Below are 13,928 nucleotides of genomic sequence, written 5' to 3'. Positions count from 1 at the left end.
CCCTTCTCCCTCTGGCATCTGGCAGGTAAGGCTCTTCTCACCCCAGTAGGGAGAAGGCAGAATGGCAATTTAAGTATTTCACTGAGTGGAAATATCAGAAGTACATAGGGTACTGAGAACTTCGTAGACAGAATGAAAAGGAAAAGTAGAAAAGGTCCGAGAAGGTAAGCAAGATGGAGGGGAAGTGAATCTAAGGCAACTGTATTGGAGTGCATGATTAAAAATTTAAAGAAGGAATTTAGAGGAGACTATAGGGAGAAATATCGATAACCTCAGATATGCAGATGACACCACCCTTATGGCAGAAAGTGAAGAGGAACTCAAAAGCCTCTTGATGAAAGTGAAAGAGGAGAGTGAAAAAGTTGGCTTAAAGCTCAACATTCAGAAAACGAAGATCATGGCATCCGGTCCCATCACTTCATGGGAAATAGATGGGGAAACAGTGGAAACAGTGTCAGACTTTATTTTTTTGGGCTCCAAAACCACTGCAGATGGTGACTGCAGCCATGAAATTAAAAGACGCTTACTCTTTTGTTATGACCAACCTAGATAGCATATTCAAAAGCAGAGACATTACTTTGCCAACAAAGGTCCGTCTAGTCAAGACTATGGTTTTTCCTGTGGTCATGTATGGATGTGAGAGTTGGACTGTGAAGAAGGCTGAGCACCAAAGAATTGATGCTTTTGAACTGTGGTGTTGGAGAAGACTCTTGAGAGTCCCTTGGACTGCAAGGAGATCCAACCAGTGCATTCTGAAGAAGATCAGCCCTGGGGTTTCTTTGGAAGGAATGATGCTAAAGCTGAAACTCCAGTACTTTGGCCACCTCATGCAAAGAGTTGACTCATTGGAAAAGACTCTGATGCTGGGAGGGATTGGGGGCGGGAGGAGAAGGGGATGACAGAGGATGAGATGGCTGGATGGCATAACTGAGCGGACTCCGGGAGTTGATGGTGGACAGGGAGGCCTGGCGTGCTGCGATTCATGGGGTTGCAAAGAGTCAGACACGACTGAGCGACTGAACTGAACTGATGGCATGAAGATGACACCTGACTACCTCCACATACTCTCTGAGGTCAACTGGCCCTTATGGGAGTAGGATGGCCACCAGAGAATACCATGAACTTAAAAATAGTGGAAGCAGTCTATACACTAGTCACAGGAGAGCCAGGACACCTGGATCAATATCCATATATTGACTCAGGGCTAGGGTTAGCTCAAGACCCTCCTACTTGGACAAGGTTCTGTATCCAGAAGGAAAGGGGATTAATATTTATTAATATATAATTATAATTTAATTAATGTATAATGTATAATTATAATTTAATTAATATTAATTCATTAATATTTATTAATGGCACAAAAATTGACTGATGATAAAAAAGGAAATTCTACAGGATTTGGACGGGGATGACCTGACCCCTCCCCTGTACTGGATAATTATGCCCCTGCCTCCCAGTGCTCCACCAGGACCAGAGGCCACCTTAATGCCCAATCCAGGGCCAGGTGAAGTTCCTGTAGCAGCCGCTGCTCTTTCACCAGCTCTCCCGGAGATAGTAGAGCCGCTGTTTTGGCAGTCTCCGATCCCAGCAACGGAGACCTCTGGTCAACACCCCCAGAATTCCACCTCAGCCGAACCTCCTAGATCCACCTCTCCTGATGAGTACTGATGGGAAGGGGGAAGAAAACACAGGAATTAGACAAAGGCTGCGCTCCACCAAGGAACAGGGGCAAAGAACCCCACTACAGATGCCCCTCAGAAAGCTACAATAGCCTCCAGTTCAGGACGCATGGGGCACTGCCATCTGCCCCCTGTAGCCTATTATTACCAGCCATTTTCCTCTGCCAAGTCGCTTCAGTCATGTCCAACTCTGTGCGACCCCATGGACTGCATCCTACCAGGCTTCTCCGTCCATGGGATTCTCCAGGCAAGAACACTGGATTGGGTTGCCATTTCCTCCTCCAATGCATGAAAGTGGAAAGTGAAAAGTCGCTCAGTCGTGTCTGACTCTTAGCGACCCCATGGACTGCATCCTACCAGGCTTCTCCGTCAATGGGATTTTCCGGGCAACAGTACTGGAGTGGGGTCCCATTGCCTACTGGCAGAGACACACTCCATTGTACTCGGGGGAGCCACAAGCCATGATTAGGCTAATGGAGACTATTTTTCAAACCCACCGCCCTACATGGGATGACATAATCCAACTACGAGTCTCCCTTATCAGTACTGAGGAACGACACAGGATCCTAACTGAGAACTAAAAATGGTTAAGAGAAATGGCACCTGAGAATACAGCAAACCTGCAGCGGTGGGCAGAGCTAGCCACCCCTGATTAGAGGCCCAACTGGGACTGTAACAAAGAGGAAGGGAGGGGCCACCTGGAGAGATATCCAGTGGCTATTTTACAAAGTCTCAAGAGGGGGGCCTGAAAACCTCTGAGTATGGCAAAACCCTCAGAAGTGATTCAAAGGGAAAGCGAATCGCCCTCTGAGTTCTATGAAAGACTGTTCGAGGCCTGTAGACTTTATACACCAGTAGATTCAGAGGCTGCTGGATCTTAGATGGTGATAAATTGAGCCTTTGTGTCTCAAGCCCCAGAAAATGTCAGATGGGGGGACACCTAGTGACTCATGAATTTTTATACACCCCTGAATGTCCAGTACCTTTGTGGGGAAGAGACTTGCTGTCTAAATTGGGGTCACAAGTGACCTTTTCCCCCCAAGGAAGACCCATTCTTTGAGTTGGCTCAACCACCTATTTACTTTTCCTCTCGGTAACCCCTCAAGATGAATGGAGGTTGCATGGTCTCCCGGAAGGGAAACTGGAGGGACTAAACAGTCAAGAGAGAGTTAACTCAACAATTCCCTGAGGTCTGGGTGGAAGACAACCCCCACCTGGGCTTGCAAAACAAGTCCCACTGGTAATAGAACTCAAACCCAGTACAATTACATCAGCACCCGCCTTGGGTCTGACAGACTTGCTAAGCCGTTTACTCTTTATGTGACTAAAAAGGACAAGGTGGCTATGGGAGTGTTGTCCCAGACTATGGGGACACAGGACAGACCCGTGGCTTATCTCCTGAAACTGCTGGATAATGTTACCGCTGGACAATGTTGCCACTGGGTGGCTGGGATGCTTATGGGCAGATGCTGCAGTTGCCGCAGTTGCCTTACTGGTCCAGGAGAAAGCTGACTTTGGGCCAAGTTTGATCGTAAAAGTCCCACAAGAGGTCAACACTCTCCCAAGGGCGGACCCTTATAAATGTCTGTCAACATCCCGGATTACTCAATACCAGGGACTGTTATGTGAGAACCTCCATGTTACTATTGAGCCTTATCAGGCCCTGAATCTGGCTACTCTCCTTCCTGTGGGAGAAGGTGGGCCTTCACATGATTGCAAGGAAATATGCCAGCAGACCTGACTTAGAGACCAGCCAATCCTGGACCCAGATTTGCTCCTGTACACCAATGGCACCAGCCTGGTGAAACAAGAACAACGACTGTCAGGATATGCAGTAGTCATGGAAGAAACCATCGTTGAGGCTAGTTCTCTGCCATCACACTGGTCCGCTCAACGAGCCAAACTATATGCTCTAATCCAGGACCTCCAGCTGTCAAAAGGTAAGAAGACAAACATTTACACAGACTCCAGGTATGCTTTTGCCACACTACATGTACACAGGGCTCTGTATAAGGAGAGAGGCCTTTGACAGCTAGAGAAAAAAGATATTAAAAATAAGGAAGAAATTAAGACCCTATTAGATATTTCCTGGGAACCAGAAAGGGTTGCAGTCGTACCCTGCCGAGGACATCAAAAAGAAGATACCCCTCAGGTTCAGGGAACACACTGGCAGATAAGACCACTAAACAAGCAGCTGAGGGCTTGAGGGTGACAAGTGAAGCCCCTATTAAAGCTCTTGTATTGGTAGAGTTGCCTGAGCTAACGCTTGACTCTCCAAAATACACTGAAGCCCAAAACCAACTAGCCAAAGTGGAAGGGGCCATTCAGACTGAAAAGGGATGGTAAGAATTGCCAAGTGGCAAATTATTGGTACCAGAGGAGCTGCCACCCACTCTGGTAAGCCAAACACACCAAGCAACCTACCTAGGCCATGATAAACTGGAAGAGCTAATTTGAAAATATTTCTTGGTTCCCTGCCTCTCTTCCCTATGTGGGACAAAATCTCAGAACTGCACTGCCTGCTCACAGGTCAATGCTGCCTCTCAGCAAAGACAGAAACCTCCAGGGATTCAGCTAAAAGGCACGTTGCCCTTTGAACACCTGGAAGTGGACTTCACTGAAATGAAACCTCACCAACACTACCATTACCTGCTGGTCATGGTATGTACATTTTTGGGATGGGTAGAAGCTTTTCCTACCTGGAACTAAAAGAGCATCAAAAGTAGCCTGGTGCCTACTTAGGGAGATAGCTCCCAGATTTGGATTTCCTACCAGCATTGGATTGGACAATGGCCCAGCTTTCATAGCTGATTTAGTATAACAAGTAAGCAAAATTTTAAACATCAAGAGGAAATTACATACAGTATATAGGCCCCAGAGTTGTGAAACAGTGGAAGGAACCAACCTGACACTTACAGAGACACTCTCCAAGTGGATCCTAGAGACTGACTCCTCGTGGGTGGACTTGTTTCCGATGGCTCTGCTTAGACTCAGGATGACCCCACAATCCCATGGCTATTCTCCATATGAAATTGTGTATGGAAGGCCCCTTCCCATAATAAAACAGGTGTCAACAAATTTGCCTCAGGTAAGGGGAGATGAGATTTCACAGCAGATGAAACAACTGAGTAAGGTAGTAAATCAGGTAACTAAGTTTGTACAAGAAAAGATGCTGTTCCCCCTTGGGGAACAGATTCACAAATTTGCGCCCGGGGATCAGGTGTGGGTCAAGGACTAGAAACACTGTTCTTTGGCCCCACATTGGAAGGGTCCATATACTGTTGTTCCAACCACCCCTTTAACAGTAGTTAAAGTTGCAGGTGTCACTTCCTGGATCCACCACATGAGGATGAAGAGAACATACCACACAGACCCAGAAAACGCTGAGTGGACTGTGCAGAGGGACCCCACTGACCATTGAGAGACTAAGGTCATCCTTAAGAAGAAGAAGGAAAAGAAGATTCCGGACGAGCCCCTTCAGGATGAAGCCACATAATTAACTCCTGCTGCCTGACCTCATCAACGTGATATTGAATTTAACTTCCATTTCAACTCAATGTTTTCATCTCATGGGCACATTCCTATGCGGACTTCCACAACACCTCCAACTGCTGGGTATGTGGGGCTATGCCTCTGTCTGTGATGGATGGACTTCCTTGGTGGGTGTCATTGCTCTGCCAAGGAGATTTTAAACCATTCTTTTCTGGGACGACAAAAAGAGACTTTCCTTTCTCTTGTCAGTCATAATCGCTTCCTGCTTTCTTGGTGTAAGCCAGACCTACAGTCAATAGACTCAGGTCATGGGGTTACATTTGACGTAAACACCAGTTTCATAGTAGTAACAAAAGCCTATGCTGCTGCTGCTGCTAAGTCGCTTCAGTCCTGTTCGACTCTGTGTGACCCCATAGACGGCAGGCCACCAGGCTCCCCCGTCCCTGGGATTCTCCAGGCAAGAACACTGGAATGGGTTGCCATTTCCTTCTCCAATACATGAAAGTGAAAAGTGAAAGTGAAGTTGCTCAGTAAGTGTCTGACTCTTTGTGACCCCATGGACTGCAGCCTACCGGGCTCCTCTCTGACCAACAAGGGGGACAGGCCTCTAGGTATGTTGAACAATTCTACCAAGTCTGGGATGAATATTTCTGGATGACCCCCAAAAAGGGTCAATTAATTACTCCCACCGCTCTATGCTGGGAACCAAAAAAGCAAAGGGTAGGGTTTGGTGACCTACATTAGACCCAAAAGAACTAAAATATATGGGGTACCTGTCCCCCGAACAATGTAAATGAACATTCGAGGTCACATACCACTCCAACAAGTCCATCCATTGGCCAGGCTCTGATTGGAAATATAACCCTGGAATCCGCTGTATGGCGCCCAACAGAACCCAATGGCTTTGTGGGCCTAACCTTTGGCCTTGGTTACCAATCGTCTGTGTAGGCCACTGCACACTGGGATTCACTTTTTCCCATGGCAGCATAAAGCCTAACCTACAAGCCCTGGTAAATCTACCTTATTTACATGCTAGGTGGACAGGGTCTGTGTTTCAGTGGTATGAGTATAGTGCTGCCTTATTCGTATCTTCTATAGGGACAACAGATATTATGATTAAAGTAGAGGCCTTGACTAATTTCACAAAACAGGCCCTCCTAGATGGTGCTAAAGTCATCCAAGCCTTAAATGAAAACAAATCCAAATGAGAAAAGTGGTAATTCAAAATCGAATGGCTTTGGACATGCTCACAGCTGCTCAAGGCGGGACCTGTGCTATAATTAAGGCTGAATGTTGTGTATATATTCCTGATATATCTGTCAATGTATCAGCTGCCTTAGATGACATGAAAAAACAGGTAAAAACAATGTCAAATGAAAACATTACATTCCTTTCTGGACTTCGGTCCTACCTTGGGTGAAGGGTGATTGGCAGAAAACTATATTTATCATTATTCAGTTCAGTTCAGTTCAGTTCAGTTCAGTTGCTCAGTCATGTCTGACTCTTTGCGACCCCATGAATCACAGAACACCAGGCCTCCCTGTCCATCACCAACTCCCGGAGTTCACTCAGACTCATGTCCATCAAGTCGGTGATGCCATCCAGCTATCTCATCCTCTGTTGTCCCCTTCTCCTCCTGCCCCCAATCCCTCCCAGCATCAGGGTCTTTTCCAATGAGTCAACTCTTCGCATGAGGTGGCCAAAGTATTGGAGCTTCAGCTTCAGCATCAGTCCTTCCAATGAATATTCAGGACTGATTTCCTTTAGGATGGACTGGTTGGATCTCCTTGCAGTCCAAGGGACTCTCAAGAGTCTTCTCCAACACCACAGTTCAAAAGCATCAATTCTTCAGTGCTTAGCTTTCTTCACAGTCCAACTCTCACATCCATACATGACCACTGGAAAAACCATAGCCTTGACTAGATGGACCTTTGTTGGTAAAGTAATGTCTCTGCTTTTGAATATGCTATCTAGGTTGGTCATAACTTTCCTTCCAAGGGTTACAGTTGCCTTAATAGTTCTGCTTTGTGGACCCTGCATTTTACAATGTATTATGAACTTTGTAACCCAAAGGTTGGTGTCGTTCTCCCAAACTGGTGGTCAGAGAGCCAGGGTGCAATATATCCCTATGAGAGATGCTCATACTATGAGTTAAGAGCATCAGGAGGGGGGAATGAAGGAGGAAACAGAACAAGCTCCATCTTGAAAGTAGGACTCCAACTTGGCCTGGACTGTGGACTTTGAGCTATATGCTCAGTATCTATGGAAACGACATACCAGTTGGAAAACCAGACACCCCCTCCCCCTCCATGGAAGAGCCCAGGCCTCATACCTAAACTCTCAGACGGCTAAAAGAATACCTTAATTATCTGTGTAACCAAATAGAATCATAAATTCTATTATGGTAATTGGGGTATGACCAGAGGCCTATTGATAACTGTCCACTGTTAAATACCTAGGCTTCAGATCAGATCAGATCAGTCGCTCAGTAGTGTCTGACTCTTTGCGACTGCATGAATCGCAGCACGCCAGGCCTCCCTGTCCATCACCAACTCCAAAACCACTACAAATGGTGACTGCAGCCATGAAATTAAAAGACGCTTACTCCTTGGAAGGAAAGTTATGACCAACCTAGATAGCATATTGAAAAGCAGAGACATTACTTTGCCAACAAAGGTTCATCTAGTCAAGGCTATGGTTTTTCCTGTGGTCATGTATGGATGTGAGAGTTGGACTGTGAAGGCTGAGAGCCGAAGAATTGATGCTTTTGAACTGTGGTGTTGGAGAAGACTCTTGAGTCCCTTGGACTGCAAGGAGATCCAACCAGTCCATTCTGAAGGAGATCAGCCCTGGAATTTCTTTGGAGGGAATGATGCTAAAGCTGAAACTCCAGTACTTTGGCCACTTCATGGGAAGAGTTGACTCATTGGAAAAGACTCTGATACTGGGAGGGATTGGGGGCAGGAGGAGAAGGGGACGACAGAGGATGAGATGGCTGGATGACATCACTGACTCGATGGACGTGAGTCTGAATAAACTCCGGGAGTTGGTGATGGACAGGGAGGCCTGGCGTGTGGCATCGAATTATGAATCACAGATTTAAGGCATATGAATCACGGATTAACTTTGATTGTATCTTTCTTTTCCTTTGTTCAGACTAGTTTCAGAGCACTTGGAGAGGTGGGTTTGAGCATGTACACTTAGGGTATATAAGGTTTTCACAAAAACTGGTCGGGGCCCTTGGCTAAGAGGAGACTCTGCCTTGGGCCTGCTGCTGCTGCTGCTGCTAAGTCGCTTCAGTAGTGTCCGACTCTGTGCAACCCCATAGATGGCAGCCCACCAGGCTCCCCCGTTTCTGGGATTCTCCAGGCAAGAACACTGGAGTGGGTTGCCATTTTCTTCTCCAATGCATGAAAGTGAAAAGTGAAAGTGAAGTCGCTCAGTCGTGTCCGACTCCTAGCGACCCCATGGACTGCAGCCCACCAGGGCCCTCCGTCCAGGGATTTTCCAGCCAAGAGTACTGGCGTGGGTTGCCATTGCCTCATCCCCTGCCTTGGGCCTACCGGTGTAATAAACCGCATTCCACTATCTGCGTTGTGAGTGAGTTTGTTTTCCAGATTGCGTGGCTACAACACCATCATAAGTAAGAATTAAAGCCAGATATCCAGGCATCTACAAAGATAAGACTAGAGTTTTCCTGTCATCTGCAAATCAACTCTGTCCTACACACAGATAACAGAAGTTCACATATGTAAACTATTCTAATTTCAATGAGAAATTTTATCTTGTATTATATGAACTGTTTTAAGAAAAATAGAAAAATAGATGACTGTATGATTAGGTTGATTTGTAGTTGGAGAAAGAACTTACTGACATAATTAAATGCCAGTTTTAATTTATATTTTCTTTTTTTTTTTTTTTTTCCAATTTTATTTTATTTTTAAACTTTACATAATTGTATTAGTTTTGCCAAATATCAAAATGAATTCACCACAGGTATACATGTGTTCCCCATCCCGAACCCTCCTCCCTCCTCCCTCCCCATACCATCCCTCTGGTCCGTCCCAGTGCACCAGCCCCAAGCATCCAGCATCGTGCATTGAACCTGGACTGGCAACTCGCTTCCTACATGATATTTTACATGTTTCATTGCCATTCTCCCAAATCTTCCCACCCTCTCCCTCTCCCACAGAGTCCATAAGACTGTTCTATACATCAGTGTCTCTTTTGCTGTCTCGTACACCGGGTTATTGTTACCATCTTTCTAAATTCCATATATGTGCGTTAGTATACTGTATTTATGTTTTTCCTTCTGGCTTACTTCACTCTGTATAATAGGCTCCAGTTTCATCCACCTCATTAGAACTGATTCAAATGTATTCTTTTTAATGGCTGAGTAATACTCCATTGTGTATATGTACCACAGCTTTCTTATCCATTCATCTGCTGATGGACATCTAGGTTGCTTCCATGTCTTGGCTATTATAAACAGTGCTGCGATGAACATTGGGGTACATGGATCATATTTTTATATGTTTAAGTCACATTTATGTCTCTTCTTTGTGAAGTCTGTATAGCTTTTGCAGGGCTACATGAACTGTAACAGGCAGGAGAATAAAGGGGTAATTTATCCAGGCAGTGAGAAAAGCCCAGAAGAAGGCAATGTTTGTATGATGCAAAAAGTAACAAATTGGTCTATATTTTAATAGCATTAAGGGGGTAAAAGAAGTAGTAGTGAGAAGTGAGGCTGGAGGGGATGATAAGAATCTTATAATTGTAAACCACAAATTGGCACTTGCCATGGGTGCTTGCCATCTACTCTACAAGGATTAAATAATGTTCTGCTGCACTGCTGATCTCCAACATCCCCCTCCCCCATGAAGGAGTTCATGGTGAAGAGCAGAAATGAGGTACTCTGTGCTCCCAGAAAGCTGGCAGAACAGTTCTTCAGATAGATATTCTCAAGAGCTGGCTGTATGAACCCAATTCTTGTATCTCCTCATACCTAGAAAAGCATTAAAACATTAAAATCCTTCATGGTGATGACTGTTTCTTATGACTAGCAGAAGCTTCCCAAGACTAGCAGAAACTTTCTAAAAAGTAAATTTGCTTGACTGCATGTACTCCCCCTTTACCAGAATCACATGTATACTGTCCTTCCCCCCTACCTCTTTGGAACAGTTTGTCAGAGCTATTTGAGGTATTATCTCCCAGGGTTCAGTCCTCATATTGCCCCAAATAAAACTTAACTCACAACTCTCACGTTGTGCATTATAGTTGGCATGTTATTAACTTGGACCTTAGATTTATTCTAGATCTTTAAGTATCAGAAACACCTGATGTTCTTTTAAAGCAGTGTCTCAGGATGCTCCCTTTAGGATTTTAATTCTACAGGATTAATGTGGGAACCACATGCCTAGGACAAATAGTGATCTATCTGAAATCAATCTGAAAATCAATTCAATGGAACATAATACCAGTGTTTGAGGTTTTTTGTTTGCTTGCTTTTAATTAAACACAAAAATAGAAGAGTAAAGAACAGGGATTGAGAATAGAAGGGAAGATACTGAAGGAGAAGAAAGCAGAGAGATAAAACTTAAAAAGAGAGAATATAAAAATGCATTGCAGATTACAACTTAGACTTCCTAAATATGTTTATACATACACCGAGTATGTATTTGCATGTGCTGGTGTTCCAGGAGGTGACAGGAAAATGCAAAATTTAATTTTGCTCTAAGCCATGGTCAGAAAGTTTGAAAATCACTGCCTTAGGCTAGGTGGTACTGTTGAAGGATTTTAAGCAGATGAATGGCATGATCAGATTGAATTTTAGATTTATCCCTTTAAAACCTACAGGGAAGAAAGCTTCCTTTTCAACAAATTGTATGCAGGCAAGATCTGAAAACCTCATTTGAATATATCTAAAGCAAAATCCTTTTATTTGATATGCAAATGAATGTGCATATTTTTAAAATAGAAAAATAGCAAGTTATCAGAAGGATCTTTCTTTATGGAACATTTCATTTATTAATTTACATAAATATGTATCTAGTATCGACATTATTTTCAGCACTTTTGTAAATGCTGAAAACAGTAGTAAATGAAACCAAGTCCTTGCCCTTGTTAGGCTTGTAGTCTAGTCAGAAGTGACACACAACAGTAAACTCTGGCAGATTTTGTTTCCCAAAGATGACAGCAACAACACTTCTCATCTTGTATTCTCTTCAAACAACATCATTTTAATACTTCTCCCATCAATTAGTGCATCTATGCTCATTTCTCTTGAAAATGGGCATGCTTTTATACTTACCTGGGTCAATTAAGTGTGCTGGAAAATTCTTTCTTGAGGTTTTTAATACAATGGAAACAATCAGACTGAAGCAGCTATGCTGTGAAGAAGCTCAAACTAGCCACACTGAGAGTTCATGTGAAGAGGTCATGAGACAACATGGAAGAAAACAGGATACCTAGCCAGCCCCTAGATACACCCCACTCTTTCAGCTGCATCCACTCTGCTCTGTAATTGCATGGGACAACCACAGTCAGGATGACTCAGCAGATTCCTTTCCGAAACCCTGATGGATCAACACCATGAGAGGTAATAAAATAAAAATACTTGTATTGAGCTTCTAAGTTTTGGGGTGATTTGTTAGGCAGCAATCGATAAAGGGAACACTGACAAAAAATAAATATAGTTAGTCAAATGGTGATTAATTGCTAAGAAAGATAAATAAGTGTAGCGCATAGAAGGATAGGAAATAAGGGGGAGAAAAGTAGCAGGCTACCCAAGCTGGTCACAAAAGGCCTTACTGATAAAGTGATAAAGAGGGAAGAAAGCGGAGGAACAGCTCTGCAGGGATGTGGGGAAGAAGAACTGCAGAGACAGAAAACAGAAGACAGCAGGTGTCAAGACTAAAGTATGGAATGCTTGGTATGGGCAAGGAACCCTAGAGCAGATGACTGACAGAGTGGGGAGATGAGATCACAGAGAAGGGAAAGGAAGGGGAAGGGAGAGAAGAAACCTAAATAATGAGGAGTACTGTAGGTTGTTTTAAGAATTTTTATTTTCACCCTGGATGAGATGGGAAGGTTTAAAATGGTTTTGAAAAGAGATGTGATTTTTCTTAAAGGATCTTTCTGGCTTCTGTGTGGAGATTAGAAGGAGTGTAGACGAAGCTACAAATTAAAAATAAGAAGTTAATTCTCTCTGTTGAAAATAGAGCCCCCATCCATTTTCTTAGAGAACTTGTAAATTCTTTCACTGTCTCTTTGAAATGTATGTAAATCTTTTCAAAATCTAAATAAGTCTCCCGCCAGCTTTACAACCTAGGAATGTCTTTCTCAAGGGCCTGAGAGCCATTTCTTTGAAATGTAATCATTAAAAATGATAGCACCCCTATCTCCCAGGTTCTGCAGAAGAGCACAAGCCTAACTTCTGCCGGTTCCTTGCTCCAAGTTGTAAAACAGCCTTTTGCCATAAAGATATGAGAAGGTTTTACATCTGCTTTGGATAAAGCCAATTAGCTAACACACAAGGTCACTCCTTATACAAAATGAATTTAGAATGAACTGTGTGTGACAAATTATGCTGGCAGGTGCTCTTACTTGAGAATTAGTTATTTATCTTGAAAACATGTATGTAATTGGTTGTATCTGCTTCATTGTATAAAAGGGAGAGATTTCTTCTGTCTTTGCAACCTCCTAGTGGATTGCCTGTGATGTACATCAAGCTCTGGTTTAATGCTTATTCAGTAATAAAATTGTTTCTTTTCTACCTTTGTGAAGAGATTTCTAGGCAGGAAGAATATTTTGTTTTTAATATATCCTCCCAAAAGGGCAAGGGCAGAAACAAAGAAAATAGTTAAGAAATCGATGTGATACTCCAGCAGATAAGTATTGGAGGCTGGCAGCACCTGTAGCAGTAGGGACTGAAATGTGAGTCCCTTCTAAACCATTCTAAACCTTCCCATCTCATCCAGGGTGAAAATAAAAATTCTTAAAAAAAAAAAATCTATAGCACTCATTATTTAGGTTTCTTTTCTCCTTTCCCATCCTTTCCCTTCTCTATGATCTCATCTCTCCACTCTGTCAGTCATCTGCTCTAAGTTTCCTTGCCCATACCAAGCATTCTGTATTTCAGTTTAACGTGCTGTCTTCTGTTTTCTGTCTCTGCAGTTCTTCTTTCCCATATCTCTGCAGAGCTGTTCCTCCGCTTTCTTCCCTCTTTATCACTTTATCAGTAAGGACTTTTGTGACCAGCTTGAGTAGCCTGCTACTTTTCTCCCCCTTATTTCCTATCCTTCTATGCACTACATTTATTTATTTTTCTTAGCAATTAACCACCATTTGACTAACTATGTTTATTTTTTTGTCAGTGTTCCCTTTTCGTGATGGTGGGAGCTTGGTATTTTTTGCAACTAACAATAGGTGGCCAAAGTTATTCTTTATCTAGTTCTTTGTTATCTGCCAGGTATGAACTTAGAATCTAGCGGAAATTAAAATAAATAATACTGATACTATTTATCACATCTCAAGCTGCATGGCTTTTCGTTCTTCTAGCTTCTCAATCAGTGTGCAAGATGCGAGCCAATTTATTCAATTTTATGTGGATTTTTGGAGTATTTTTGTTGTAGCCACATGTTCCAGGAAACAAATTCACTCAGAAGGACAATGTAGATAGTGGAGTGCAGTTTATTACACTGGTGGGTCCAAGGCAGAGTCTCCTCTTAGCCAAGGACCCTGACCAGTTTTTGTGAA

General features: G+C 43.4%; 1 pseudogene; it reads left to right on the top strand.

Moving 5' to 3' along the window:
• The first annotated feature begins 3,093 nt into the window (after positions 1 to 3,093).
• Positions 3,094 to 7,326, top strand: LOC147375924 (endogenous retrovirus group PABLB member 1 Env polyprotein-like; annotated as a pseudogene).
• Positions 7,327 to 13,928: the final 6,602 nt, after the last annotated feature.

The sequence above is a fragment of the Bos grunniens genome, chromosome 3 (genome assembly GCF_055505025.1).
Source record: "Bos grunniens cultivar Pamir isolate PY7600 chromosome 3, Bosgru_T2T1.0, whole genome shotgun sequence".
NCBI classification, from domain to species: domain Eukaryota; kingdom Metazoa; phylum Chordata; class Mammalia; order Artiodactyla; family Bovidae; genus Bos; species Bos grunniens.
Note: the sequence above shows the minus strand (reverse complement) of the source record. Positions and strands in the feature narration are given on the sequence as shown.